The sequence below is a fragment of the Falco naumanni genome, chromosome 3 (genome assembly GCF_017639655.2).
Source record: "Falco naumanni isolate bFalNau1 chromosome 3, bFalNau1.pat, whole genome shotgun sequence".
NCBI classification, from domain to species: Eukaryota; Metazoa; Chordata; class Aves; order Falconiformes; family Falconidae; genus Falco; species Falco naumanni.
The window spans coordinates 86,775,628-86,791,471 of record NC_054056.1 but is presented as its reverse complement, the minus strand read 5'-3'; positions in this window follow the sequence as shown (position 1 = coordinate 86,791,471).

Below are 15,844 nucleotides of genomic sequence, written 5' to 3'. Positions count from 1 at the left end.
GATTGGTCACTCACATTTAGTGTCTTCTTCAACACAGACCGTTGACTTACTCCCAGATCTGGGTGAGATAGAGGTCTTCTGAAAAAGGATGCTCTCATTAAATAACCCGCTGTTTGGAAAGGGACACACACAGCTGAGCTCAATTAACATCATAGAAGTGATCTTAGATATGGTATTGTCACCTGATGTACTCTTAATGCGGCCTTTTTTTTTGCCTGTTTAGAATGCTAAATCACAAAGAATCAAGTACAGTATTCAGTTTATATAGACTTTATATTGTTGCTGGACCAATCCACATTTACAAGAACTAAGCATAAAGGAACAGAATTCAAATTTATAACTCATATTAGCTACTCTGGCTAAGAGCAATTCAATATTTTAATATTATAGCTTGCTTTCAGTGACACTAGTTGGTCTCACCTGCTTTCCTACTTGGAATATATCTCAGAAAATGCTATATAGAAGTGTGACTGCTTTAGTACTAGACTATATCAGACATTTATTTAAATTTTTAATTTATTTTTTTACCTTTGACTTTATAATGTTAAGCTCATGCATACTTGCATGTTTCATGTTTCAGAAGTTCATCCTTACAACAAATAAACTTAAGATATGGATATTTGTTTTTCAATACCGTACTGGCCCAGTTTAGCATGCAACATCCCTAGGTGTTTTTGTAGGTTCCTAATGCAATATTTGTATGTATGTGTGCATTGCTTTGTTGTTGTTAGTTGTTGTTTTTTTTTTACCATTATCTCCATTAAAAAAAAACATAAAACCCCAAATGATAATGTCTTATTTTAAAAATTACTTGTTGTTACATATCCTATTAATTCCATGTGTGCTAACTGCTTTACAAAAAAAAGAAAAAAATTACTGAGGCAAACCACAGCAATTGTACAGAAGAAATGAAAAAAATCAGCGATTTACTTCCCTTTTCATAGTGTTAACCTTGATTTCAGTAAAAAGATAATCAACTAAAAATAAAGTTGTACATTTTTGTTTCTGCCTTGATGTGGTGACTAGTGGCTGGAACCTCTGGTTTACACAGGGGAGGATTGTGTGAGGATGTATGAGGAGCTGCCTGTAGCCGTTAGGCATGGAGGGGCTCAGAACTTCTGACTTCTAATCTTAGGTTTGATCGCTGCGCTGTGGATGTTGCTAAGGTTCCCCGTATCACAGTTTCTACATCTGCTAAAACAGAAACAGTTGCGTTTTAACAGCTTACAGGTCAAAGAGTATTTGCTTGTCACCTTCTCTTCTGGAGAGTCAGACATAATTCTTGTCATTATTCTTTATGACTTTTTCCAAGTGAAGGGGGACCCTGAGCATCCCAGTTCTTACTGGCTTGATTTGGTGGGGTAAGAGCTGTGTGCGCGTCAGGGACTTGAAGCTGTTTCTGTTCTGCTTTGGAACAGGAAATTAAACAGTTTTAAATTAGCAGGTTTGGATAACCTGTATCCGACAGGTTTAAAGGCACCATTGAGGAGCTTGACTATTAATGTTGATTTTCAATAACTCTTGCAACACAGGGGAAGTATCAGGAGAGCAAAAGAAAGTTAACATGCCAATATTTAAGATGAATAAAAGAGATGACCCAAGTAATTATAGGCTTGTCAGTATGACATAAATCCTTGGAAAAATCAGCTAATAAGAAACTGAATTAATACAGAATTGAAAGAGGGTAGCATAATTAATACCAGTTCATTTGTGTTTATGGAAAATAATCCTATCAAACCAGCTTCACTTTATATTTTCTGTAATTTTGGTTGATTAAAGGATAATAATGTTGATGTATAATACTCAAACTTCTTTACTTGAAATGAGATAAGAAAAGTCTTATGAAATATCTGGAAGATGACAAAATCAACATGACACACATTAAATGCTTTAGAAACTGGCAAATGAGATCTCGGTTTAACCTGTGAAAAGGAGCCCCACAGCGATCAGACTTTGATTCTACCTTTCAGTGTGCCTGTCAGCGGTCTGTAAAAATGGAGCTATCGCTGGAAAAGTTTATACGTGACTGAAATGGAAAATGGCAAACAAAAAGTTAAGAGGACAGGGTTTTGGTCAATTACTGAACAGGAATACCGTGTGGAGATGAGGAAGTTCAGAGAGGCAGCTGGTAAAGGCTCTCTGGCAGAGAGAAATATTGCATGGAAGAACTTGCAGGAAAAAATATTTTCCTATACAATGTAGATTTTTTTATTCATGCATGCTTTAGCTAAGTATCCAAAGAGCCAAAAAAATCAGGATTCTGTGATCAGCTGGGCAGAAGCAAAAAATATGCTCTGCAAAAGTTACCATCATATGTGTAACAGGCAGAACCACTGCCCCCTTTCTGGCGGCAGCAGGCTGTTAGATCAGTTTTGTTGCCGGCGTCCATGAGAAGTGATCCACCGTTGTCGTGAAAGGTCAACTGAACTGAGCTTCAATGAGATCCTGCTTCTCTGTGTTGCATGGGCAGCAAGGCTTAGACCTCCTCTGGAGAACTGGTTCCAGTTGTCTCTCCACAACAGGAGGAGTGGCTGTGATTTCTCTCTGAATCCTTTCCAACAGCAGACAGTTAATGACACAAAACCAACCATGCACGATGGCTCAAACTTGGATATTTTAGCTTAGCCAAATGGAAATTTTTTTACTTGATGCCAAGCAAGGCATTACTAAGTGGCTTTTAAATTTAGCAGATAAAGACACTGCAAGATCCTGGACCTCAAAGTTGAAGCAATTCAGACTAAATTTGAAGTACATATATACATTATTTTTTTAGGCTCAATATGTTCATTCAGACCTCGTTAAAAATAAAATTATATTCAGGAAACATGAAAGTAACTTTTATTTCTCCCGTTTCTTCTTAATCCCTTTTTGCAACAAGTAAGTTGCAGCCTTTGACGTACTTTCCAGCAGAAATTTCTGTCAAAGCCATTGCTATCAATGTTTAAAACTTTCTTTTATGCAGCACATTTTGACAGGTCTTATGTTGGGTTTTTTTTCCAAAATTGTCTAATCATTTCACTTTGTGGTCTTGAGCTCCTTCTAAGCCAAAAAGGTTATGGCATCATTTTGAATTTACTTTCAAAAGCTGCTGAGGATAAACACAACAGCTGCCAAAATGTGTCAGTTGAGTTTGATCATATGTATTTCAGTCTTTGCAAAAGACGCCTTTCTGATCTGCAGTTTACCCTCATAGCAGACAGTGGTTGGACTAAGTTTGGCAGAACTGCTGCAGCAAGTGCATGTGAGATACTCAAAAAGTCACCCAAACGTGAAAACACGCAGGGCACTGAATTGTGGTTTTCAGCTTTGTCTCCAGCGTAAGAAGTTTTAAAATCTGCTGTCAGAAATGGCATCTCCTCTGTGCGTTCATTGCCATGCAAGTTTACTGCCTGTTATCTTACACTTGCTAGTTGATTAAGTTTTTGTTTCCACTAATAGTCAAGCCTGGGTAATTGTTCTAAAGTGTAAAAAATGCATTGCTAGAGGTATTTCCCTTCTGGATTTGTCTCCTTTGACTTTCTGGTTTGGTTTTAGCTCTTTGTTTGCTGTTACCGAATTTCTGTTCACCGTATAGATTTTACTAAACTGACCAAGTCATTACCAGTTCACGGGGGGGACTCTTCACTAAAATAATTCTTTTTTTTTTTTTTTTTTCCCCAGTTTATTTGATGAGATTTATTATGTGAATCTTTCTTCATTTTCAGTTAAGTGAGGACGATCAGCATTCTCTGAGGGCGCTAAAACTGGGCTTAGTATCAGCAGCAGTCACACAAATGATGTAATGTAGAGTTCTTGTGGTGTGAAACAGAGGAATTTTTACTTGGACTGCAGAAATTATATTCCAGGTCTGACCACGGCGTCACTCTAAGGAGTTATTCTTAGCTAGTTGTGTGCCAAGGCTTCTAACATCTGCAAAGCAGCGATTCCCAGGAGAGACACCCCCATCCTAGAAACAAGATTAATATTTCTTGTTTTGGATGGGTGATACAGAAATTCATATTTCAGTGTCTACGCCCAGATTATTCAGCATGCCTTATAGCAGCAACATGCCATTTCATTACCTGTGATTTTCCTCAACTTTGTCAGACCCAGAGTATGTCAGGGATAGCTTTGGGATTTTGCTCCAGGCTAGATAAAATATTTTAAGGAGCCTAAGGCCAAAAGGTGATACATGAGAGACTCCACTAGGAATACAACTGCTGGAGGATACATTCTTGTTCACAATTACATTTTGTGATTTACTGGCTTTTACTCCATGCAGCGTATGGTGTGGTAGTTTTGTGTAATTCCTGTTCTTGGAATTTAAATGTAAAGTAAGACAAAGCTAAACACTTTAAAAAATTGTAACCTTATTGCATTGTTATTACTACATTTAACTTGGGTAATCCCATACATAGTTCATAATCACTTTCCCAGTGCAATGGAAGAGTGCATTGCATTTGTGGTATGTGATCGTGCTTGCAATAATTTGACTTAATATATTTCGGGGAAAAACTCTGATTCTTCTTGATTCTCTTAGTGTCATCCAGGTATTTTAATATGGGCTTTTTTCAGCCCTTTTCCTGTAATCAAGATAATGCCTCTGTTTTACTTGGGGGAAACACTAAATATTCTCTGGAGCTGAAACCTACTGACACATTCCTTGCTTAGTATTAACTTCAGACTTACTAACTTTAGCCGTACAGCCTTTAAAAAATTGCACAATCGGAAGAATCAATATTTAGGGCATCATCACTATAAGCATAATTAATCTTTGGGGTTTTATATATAATCAATATCAACATTAACTGCTAGAGATGAGGCTTTTCCTTAAGGGGAAAAAAAAACCCCAAAACAACAACTGATCAGCTTTTTAATTGATCTTTTTGTCTGACAAATCCTCATTTCCTGAAATGCTTGGCAACATATGGTTCTTACTCAACTATTTGAAACCAGGCATTTAATTTGAAGCCCAAATTAAGGTCTTATGTTGGTTTTGCTCTTTATTTTCAGAACTTGCATGCATAACAATACTGGCCAGATATTTCAATAAGTTATGCAAAATTATGTCTATGCTGAAGTGAGTGGCAGAGCCACTGTAAAGCTGCAATCAGATTCATAACCTTAACTGGGACCTAGCTGAGGTGCATCCAGTCCTTGATCATGTCACAATATTTCTTCTGAAGATCCTGATCAAGTAATGCAGACCTGGGAGTCGGTTTTCAGAAAGGTATGTTGAGATCTTGGCATCATGTGGAGATGTCTGGAAAAGTTTTAGATGACCTGCCACCATGATTTCTGCATCGTCAATGGTGCAGCATAGCCACCTTCAGCTGAGAGCCTCATAAACCAGCACCTTCGGGTAGGAGGTGTCAGCAGCAACCCTCAAAGGCAAGGGCATGTCTCAGATCACAGTTCCCTTTGTGTCTGGTCTAGTGGAAGCATCTCCCTTCACTGATGGTTAACGTAACAGTCTTCAATTAAGTGCTGAAGGTCTTTCATCAGAGAAATCCGTCAAGAGCAAGGTGCAGGAGAAGAAAGTAATTCTTCCATTTAAGCAGCACTGGAAACAGAGGAGCCTCTTTCCTCTCTGATCCCATACTTGACTGGTTAGAAAGCTCACAGATTTAGTCTTGCAGCCTTTAGCTGTGCTTTCCAAGTGCTCTAGACAGTAATCTAGAAAAAGAAAAAGCCAATGAATTTACCTAATATAGGTATATATATTTACATATAGGTAATAATAGGTATATAGGTATACGTATACCTACATATACAGTATAGATATATTATATACCTAATAAAGGACAAATTTACCATTTCTCCAACCTGTCCGTACCTTTTCAGCCACTTAAGCTGAAGGCTAGGTGGGTATCAGTACTTGCATATTCCTTGTCTGGGACTTCGTGTGAGGGCCAGGCAGCCTTCATCTGCACTGGCATGGCAGTGAAGCCCTCTGAGAGGAGGTGTCCTGGGACCAGTGGAGGTGCCAGGAACCAGCAGCCTTAGGTAAGTCACCACAGCCGCAGTTCTGACCCCATCCTCTGTGCATTTGTTATAAGAAGTGTAATTTCCCAGGTTGTGATCTAACACCCGCTGAGGTGGTCAAACAGTTGACAAATGAACGGTTAATTCCCTTGGAGCCAGAAGGCTTTTCTGCTCCAGACCCAAGCTGGGATAAGCTGAATTTAGTGTAAGCTAACAGTACCAAACAGAGATCAGTGATGTGGCAAAAGAACAGGCAGAAAAAAACCTGCAGGTAACCGCAGAGTGATGCTGATCAGTGAGCAGCTGGCTGTGAGCTGATCTGAAGCATGTAAAAAGCGAGAAACTGGGAGACGAGCAGGAAAGCAGCGTTTATCTTTGTCTGCTGGGTTCCAATACAGCGTAAGAAATCATCATCAAATAAAAAGCACCGATGTGAGTTTGCAAATTCAACTTTAAATTAAAGTAGGACTATATCTGAGGCTTGCTGGAGTGAAATCCCAGTGAAACCAATGGGTAGGCTGCCATTAACACAGCAAGGTTTTATTTCTTTATGGGCTTGAATCATACATAGGATGGAAGGGTCTCGTTTGAACTTTCATTCCACATAAATGTTAATGCATTTAGGAACACCCTGCCTACATTTTAACTCCTTGAAGATCCTCTGAGGTTGTTTTCTTAAGTTTCTAAAATATTCTCATTAAATTTATTAAAATGCATCTCTTAGAACACTTTCATGTATTAAAATGGAACATTTGTTCCATCACGCTGTAATAATCAATTAAACCAATTAAACAATGACATTTTTAAAAATCAACCTGTTGCAGTAGTCTCTTTTGACACCAGATTTTGTCTCTTGAAAATTTTCCTTAGTGTATTTTTTTGAGACTTTTCAGCTTCTTTCCTCTTACTGTGCTTGGATGTAACATTTCTTCTTTTCAGTCCCTTTGCACACTGAGGACCCACAGTAACTGCTGCAGTATCCAGTACTCCAACACTGCTCTGCACGCCTTCCTGCAAGCAGTAGCTGCTGTAATCTGCTCTTGGACTGCATGACAGCATACGATTCTCAGAAGGACAAACTGAAAGCTTGTGACACAAATACACGGACCGACACCACTAATAAGCCCTTTTTTTTTCCCTGTGGCCTCTCTGATGGTTTCAGCAGCCTGAGTTGGAGTAGGAGCAACAGCTTTACCTGAGCTTTTTTTTTTTTCTCCCAGGATGTGGTGTCCCTGTAGTCCCTTAAGCACACATTGCAGGTGTGTTGCACCGCTTTGTTGCTGGAAGCCAGCTGGAAATCTGCTGCTCAGGGAGCTGCCACTTCCACTGACATACGGGGAGCCTCTGCTGGGAAAGCTGACTTCACTAGTTTTACATCACCCACTCGCTGTCTCTGTGTACAGGGTGTTTTGGAGGTGAGAATGGAGCAGAAAGCTTCAGGGCAGCTCTGATGGCCCCATACATGCTCCTGGGCCAGTTGCAAGGCTGCTGCCCTGGAGCGCCTGGCGCTGGAGCTCTCCATTTAGAGTGCCTTGGCCCCCAGCCTGCACCTGCTTTTCTGCTCTGTGATTTCTGTTCCAGAAAAAACTTGTAGCACATTTGCCAAGGCTTTCCTAGCCTTTGTCCTCCTCATCATCATCAGTTTCACCCTTGGAGATGTGATGCTGTTCTGTAAAAGGGGCCAGGCCGGCTTTGTGTCACTGGTGACTGCTGCCTCCTGTGAGAACGTTGTTTTTTTAAAGGGTGAAGGGGGTGGAGAAAGGACCCCTCCAAGGGCTTCGGGCAAGATGACTGTCCTGTTAAATCTCCACATTTCTGGCTCATCAACTTGAAAAGAAACAAAGCAGGGAGTGCTCTTTTGTCTTTCAACATGTGTAGAGAGAGAGGTGTTTCCCCCTTCTCAGTTGAACCATTGGCTGCCAAGGTATGCCAGCATGGGCTTGCACATCATCTCACCACTATGTGAGATAACACAGCTACAGTAAAGCTTAAACTTAACATAGCGAAAATTATGTTGAGGGCCATTTCAGCCCCTATTACCTGAGAAATGGTAGAATTTATCATGTAGAGGCATCATTTTGCAATAACTTGCCTAAATTTTGCAGAGGTGTGAAATAATAATGTCAGTGAAGTGTTTATTCTTACCGGTGCCACTTACTATGCACTTGCAGAAGTATTTGCTTTCACCTGAAAGAAGTCCGTGACTCCAAAATCACAACAGAATAGCATCATATGTTTTCATTTTCATTTTAAAATTATTTTGTCTTGTTCTTATCTGCACCTCTTTTTGCATTTCCTATGTATATCTGGCAATTGAACTGCCTGGTAAACAGCTAGTTTTAAGCAAACATTGCAGTGTTTAATGAATTAAATTAAGAAATGAATTTTTAATTTTCTGCTGCTTCTATTCACACCATGAACCTAATTTTAAAAATTACCACAATCAAATCAGATAATGAAATACTCTGTGTGCAGTGAAAGCATTACCATGGTAAATTTTTTGCTACTCCTGAAGAGCAAGTTAAAGGGCAATATTTGTAAAAACTTTGGAAATAGTGTGGAAAAAAAACTAAGAAAGGAGCAGAAAAAAATCAGACAGTAAGAATGCAAAACTTACTGCATTATTGACAATGAATTTTGTTCCTAGAAGTGAAGTACTGTTCAATGCAAGCAGGCACATGACCTATCCTGTGGTTATTTTTCTTGAAAAATATTTTTCTGTCCTGGTAAGTACAATAATCTTTATTTTTTCCTTAACATAATATAAAGTTTTATACTTATAAAACATTTTTGGTTGCATATTCATAAAAATGCATACATTAAATGTGTCTTACAAACTTAAATGTTATCTTCAGACACACACTTTGCAGTATTTTCTGTAAAATTTCCTCTCTTCATACCAATGTTGAGAGAAGTTGTTTTTCACTAATAGAAACCAGAAGAAGAATTTTTTGTATTCACACTTGAATTTATGCTAGAAATGCAATTCTAGTAATTTCTTTGCTGCAACGGGAATTAAAATAAAAGCATCCAGGAGAAGATAGAAGGGTAAATTTTATATTGTGAATAAGACAAAATAAAACTGATTGTGAAGTCTGATTTTTAAAACATGAGTCCATGAACCTTACTAAATGCAATATAAACTCTTGGGAAAGAGCTGACAGAAAAATATTCTAATATTTAAAACTTTTGAGACCTGCTTACTCCAGCCCTGAAAGTTTCAAAGCCTTCAGCATCTCCCATGCTTGCAATGCACTGAATCAGCCAGTGAGAGGAATGGGGATCCCTTTATCTGCCTGGCTGGTGGCTTAAATCACATTGTGTGAGTTGTGCTGATCAATCGCAGTGGTTAAGTGCTAAAGACACTTCAGGAGTTCTCTCTTTAAAGATGCAAAGACACAAATGCTCTTATATGAATATTTTTAAAAGATGTAAAATCTCAGGGATGAAGCATTGTCAATTCAAACAATTTTTTTGCTGCAACTGTGTAAGCTCTATGAAATAATACAGTATTTCACTGCTTCTTCTAGTATCCTCTAAAGCTCAGGGATTTGTCTTTTTAAAGCCAGGATGCATAGCTACAGGCACCTAATTAAGCTGAATACTCATTAAGATATTCAGTTAGCTTTGCTGCACCATTAACTCAAGAAAAGACCAGCAAATATAGTACCCATTGTAAAAACTGTAAAATCATTCAATCACAGACTTACAGCAATGTTTGCTGGGAGAACCTCTGGCTCCTCATCAAGTCCAACTTGCTGCTCAAAGCGTGACCATCACCAACAGCAGACCAAGTCAGCCGTGTCGATGTCTAGGCACAAATCATGGAAACTCCCAAGGATGCAGATATCACAGCCTTTCCACAAAGCCTGCACTACATTCCCAGTGAAAGGTTCTTTCTAATATCCGACCTCAGTCTCCCTTGCTGCAGCACGTGGCCCCGGTTGTACCCTTTTGCCGCTACTGAGGAGCCGTTGGCTTTGTCACTTTTGCAACTACCCTTCAAGCAACTGCTGGTTGCTTTTGCAGTTTCTCCTCTATGTCCAGCTCCTGCAGCCCCTTCTGATAGTGCTCTCATCCCTCTCACAGCCCTCCCCTGCCTTGCCACTTTCTCAACACTCTTAAACTGGGGAGCCCCAGATGAGACCCTGGTGCTGAGGAGCACAACAAATTTCTTTGATCTTCTGGCCATGGTCTTCATGAAGGAGTCCAGTATGCAGTTTGCCTTATATATGATGAGAATAATAAAATAGTACACACTGGGAAAAAATTATCCTTATTTCAAAACGTTGGAAAACAATGGGATATGAGCAGGCTTCAGAAAGTGACCTTGGAGTTAAAAGAAGTCCTTTTGATGAAAGTATTGTCTCTGAGCCCAATAGCAGTTACAGAATGAAGCAAATATCATGTCAGAGGGATGGTCAGAAAAGGAACAGAGAACAAAACAGAGCACAGCACCATGCCCTTTTGTAAGTTAAAACCAGTATGTGCAGTTTCAGTCCTTTTCCAGAAGGACGTACTAAAAGGAGAAAAGATACAAAGGTTGCAAGGGTAAACAAAGACTGACTCCTTATACTAGTCATAGCTAATAAGTAGTTTAGAATTTGTCAGCCTGGAAAAGAGACAAATGAGTGAAAGTGCAAAAAGAGGCTTGTGAAATTGTGAATGGCATAGACAAAGTGAACAGGGAAAAAGTTTTCTCTGTGTTTTTCAAGACAACGACTAGTAGATATCAAATTATATTATCAGTTGGCAGCAAAAGCAAAAATGAAGGCGTTTTTCACACAATGAATAGTTAATCAGTGGAATTTCTTACCACTGGATTTGTGAATGCTTGAATTTTACCACAGTTCAAAAAACCCCTGGACAAATCAGGAAAGGAAATTCCCTTGTGTACTATTAGAAGTTGTATCTCTAACTCAGTAAGTTAGATTGCTAGAGGCTGAGAAAGCACCCTGGGAAAATATTCACAACATGCTTGCTCCTTTCTATATTTTTATTAAGCATTTGCCACTGGACAGTGTTGGAGGTAGGACACTAGAAGCTAGAATATCCTTTCGTGATCCAGTACAACTGTTTGATATATACCTCTTGTGTTCTTATAAAAACCGTATTTACAATATTCATTTTTTTTTCCTCCTGAATTTAAATTAAATCAAAATGACCATGATACATAGATTTTTAAATCCTCCACATGAAGAGCACTTCTGTCCTGTTAACACCAGTGCACCTCGTAAGTCCAGTGGTGTGAACGGCAAGATGTGAGCTGACTTTGTGGTAAAGTCCAGTGGGCATACGCTAAGTGACAGGCATTTTGGAAAATTCACAACACTGTCAATATCTTAATCCTGCTGAAGCCTCTCCTGTAGGGAAGTAAAATTAAATAAAAACACCTCTCTATTCTTTTTGCTGTGAGTGTTGCTGTTCACAATAAGCAAAAGTTTCCCCTTCCATGTACAGACTTTTAGTTTATGGGCTCTATTCACTTACAGACAAGACTTTCAAATAGCTGATGACAGGTGTTTACATGAAAGGGGGGAAGATTTTCTTGACCCCTAGTGTTTGATTTGTCTATCAGTGCCCCAGGAAAGCCGAGACCCTTGTGCCCAGCCAGTCTGTCAGCGTACTGTTACAAGGACCCTTCACCGAACAGTCCTGCTGGATCAGAGGGTGATTCAACTGACTTGTTCAGGGAAAAGGTGCCAAGAGCATCAGGGGGAGCCCTCAGTGGGTCTTCTCACTTTATTTGAATATTTACCTGCTGCTGGTGACTGCTAGCACCCATGAAGGACTATCACTAGCAGTTTATGGAATAACACTCTTTCTAATATAAAATCATGACATATTAAGGTTCTCGATTGACAGTGATAGAGACTGCCCACAAAAAAACCCCAAGCTTGAAGTGATATACCACGAAACTACAATCACTAATAACAGCTAGCACGAGTTAGTTATTTAGTGCGCATTAGATAAAGTTCTTACCCCGTAGGCATCCCGGGGGGGTGGGGGTGCAGAAGACAGGTTCAACCCATTGACTGATCCCAGAAGTTACGATGGAGTCCTCTCATTTGTCCACTTTTTATACTTCATAGCATTCATCATACACAGGATTGGTTACAAGTTTCTCACTTCTAATGCAAATCAGTGTGCATCCTCAGATAGCGCTACTGAAGCTTTCGTCTAACTACACATGCTCTCCAAGCGGGGTTTTGCCCTCTCTCAGGGGGGGCTATTTGAGTTGGATTTCACAATTCCCCATTACCACAATTACCTTTGTCCATTTTCAATTAATTTTCTGTTGAAATCAGTAGATTGCAACACCTTATCATCTGATCTCCTCTTATAGCTAGAACTTTCCTCACTTGAAAGTTTCTTTCTGTGTAACATAGATAACGGTGTTCTTTTCACTATCTGTTCTTTGTCTCTCATCGTTCCCAAGGCTGACTCCCTTGATTAGAAGTCTCTTAGATCATAACAGCTTTAGAGAGTGCGCCAGCTTGACCTAACTTAGTGAACACTAAGTCAGCGTTGGGTAATCTGGGAGTTTAACAACAATTCCCCCCACCTTCGGACTTACTTCATTCCAGGACCAGTCAATTTCCTTCACACTTAGGTGGAGCTTGAGTGACTCTAGTCGTACATATTGTTACTTACTGGTATCATGTGCCCAGTGAGGTGTAAGTAGTACCTTGGAGGCAGACAACTTTGGGAGGGAGGTGTGTGTTAGTATTACAATAAAATTATTTAATCTGAAGAAAGTCATTTTGCCACAACAGTTGGCTCAGCCGCAGGCATCTCATAGATTCTTCATGTGACAACTGCTATGCAGCTTATCAGCTGCATGGTGCCATCAAATTCCCATTCCTGCATGGAGCAAAACAGAACCTGGCTGCGGTGTCTCCACTCTGCTCCATCCTCCATCACTCCTATCAGCATGTGCTGAGCTGGCAGGATGTGTTTCTTAAGGAAACTCTGGTAATGTAGGTTCCGTGCATGCCAACCATTCTGAAAGCAATAGCTGTATTTTACCCTAAAAAATGCCTTCTGTAATACAATGCTTCTATTAGGTCCCAGTTTTCTCTAATTCCCCCCCTCAAAGTAATTTTCCTGCAACAGGTTTGCAGGGGGTGGAAAAGATTTTTTTTGGGGGGGGACACTGTTTCTGAAACTGAAAACAACACTGTTCTTCATAATATCAGTACATGCTTCAATTTTTACATCAGCTATAGTCCTCTTCAATACTATGAAAGTGAGTTCTTTTATGCTCTCAATACAATGGTGAGACAGTTTTCCCCTTGCTTTTCAGTGAAAACTACTAAATAAAAGCAGCAGAACAAGTTTCAAAATGCAACTTGAAGACATGCAAACCCTGTGCTTTCAATTAACTTAAGAGTATGAAGCCATACTCTTAGAGCATACTACACAAAAGCTGGATCAGGATTTGCAGTCCCACAGCTTTTTCCTCTCTGTGGCCAGGACTGAAAGCCATTGAAGTTCTTGAGGAACTTTCTATTTGATGTCAAAGGGCTTTGTATCCAAACTTATTGTGGGATGGGACTAATCCCTGTAGCAACTGTGAAATGCATTTTTAGCCCATTTTGCAGTTTCTGTTGTGTGTGTGTCTTCATGGCTCTTGCTCTTCCATGGGCATACTTTTTGTGCAGACAGTTTAGCCTTTTGGTAATGTGAGCATCTTAGTTTCATGTATTTGGCTCCCAAGGCAGGCAGGAGCTACCATGAGCTTGTGCCTTCCTGGGCTGGCCAGACCCATCTAAATGCAGCAGTTAATGTGCTGGGAACCATCCGTGCTGAGCATCAGGGCTGAGTCTTTCCCGACCTTGGGCTGCCAGGCCACGGGGTGCAATCCAGCCCACCATGGGGTGAAGTCCAGCCCACCATGTCTGTCTGGAGAGAGACCTGCTCGTGTCCCTCCCCTGACAGCCTGTAGTTAGGCCCATCTCTTAGGTCATCAAGAGCTGTTCATGTGGATGGGTCGGTTGTCCTTCTACAACTTTTACTCATCCATCAGCAAGTGGTCTGGTTTCCAGATCATATCTTCCCCCCTGCATGTGCCTGCATGTGTGCTTGCTTAGTGCTGTTACTGTGCAACACAGACTTTGGAACAGTGCTAGAATTTAAAGAAATAAACAGATAGCAACCTATCCATAACTACTTCAAGAATGGACTTTTTGTTTTTAAAATGTGATCCTGGGTTCTTATAACTACCATTTAAAAACCAAAAGAAAAAAACCCAAAACTAATGAAGAGAAAAAAAGACATTATTAAGCTTTGCAATTCAGCTGTACAAAGTGGAACCTGTCATATAGAAGGTCTGTAGTGTAGTAATATTATTATAATGCTGTTAGTGCTTAAATATTGTTCATGTCCACACAATCAATATCACTTTTTAGAGTTCTCCTCATATTTTGGATCAGAAAGAAGGAAGAAAATATATTCCAGCTTTTTACACCTCTCTGGCAAAGACTATAAATCGTTTTCCCTTTGGGGACAAATATGTAATCTCCTGTATAATCTCTGACCTTAATAAGAAGACAGAACAACCAAAAGCAATTTCTCTAGTTATAAAACTGTGAATACATAACCAGTTTCAGAGAACCTGGTGACTTTTGATAGGAGTATCTGAAGAAAGGCAGAATTCTCAGAGAGACAATGAATTTCTATTACTAGGCACAAGAGGAAACTGCTTTGAATGTTTTCAGAGATAAATTAGTAGGATGTGGAAATTGTATATTTGGAGACCTGTGCATTTCCTACCAATTACTGACTTCCTAAGAAGAAAAAAAATACTTCTCTGCTATACAGGTGGCAATGTTGTGGTGAGGTTTTGTGGTGCAAATCCATACCTTACTTCTGCCTAGGATGCCTCCTTCAGAGAATTGGAAGAAGAGAACTTTTCCAAACCTGGGCATACATTAAAGGAGCTGAGGAATAGTAAGTTTTTAGTACAGAGCCCTGAGTTCAAAGTACAAAGACTCTCAGCATGACATACCCAGAGTGCCCCTCTGAAAAGTGCATTAGTGAACTATATTGCATGCTGCCAGCAATGACAAAAGAGGAAATAATAGCTGTATTCTTGATAATGCCCTTTTTTCATGCAAATGAAAACTGAGCCTTGGGTCTATTTTCTAGTCTTAATTCCATATTACTGTGGACCATGTACAAAATGCAGAGCTGCAGTAAATCAAGTTAGATAATGTATACATGTATAGATATTTTTATAATTTTAGCCTGAAATTTGCTGTTCCTCCTTTGCTTTCCCTATTGGTAGTAAATTCCCAAGGTTTGAGGCTCACATAGGATGCTATTCAGTATTCTTTACTTAACAGAAAACCTCCACAGTAAAAGAGATTTGCCGCTCAATGATGCACTGTGAAACCTCTTCAGAAACAACTTCAAATAGAGATTCATTAAGTTTGACTAATCATTCACTTGTGTCACTGCAATTTAAGCAGGATTCATTTAAATTTACAGTAGGTTTAAGCAAGAGGAAAAGCTGACCAATGTGGGCCTTTAAAGACCACGGTGCTCAAAGTGGCTTCAGCTTCAAGGCCGGCTTACTCCCCAGAACCAGCTCATGGTTTTGTAGTGGTGCAGGCAGAGTGGAAGTTCTGCCCCAAGGTGATGGTTTTCATGACCTTATCCTTCACCTCTGTGGATGGCACTGTTCAGCATGTGGAACAGAGTGAATCTCAGGAGGAGCTGTGGGAGGGAGGATGTGGGTGGCAGGGGGAGATTTCAGGGGGTGGTAGGTGACTACCATGAAGTGACAGAGCATGGAGGTGGGCTGGACTCACAGTGCTCCAGGAAGGAAGGAGCTCTGTGTGTCTCCACTAACGAATATGTATTACCATCTCCGCTG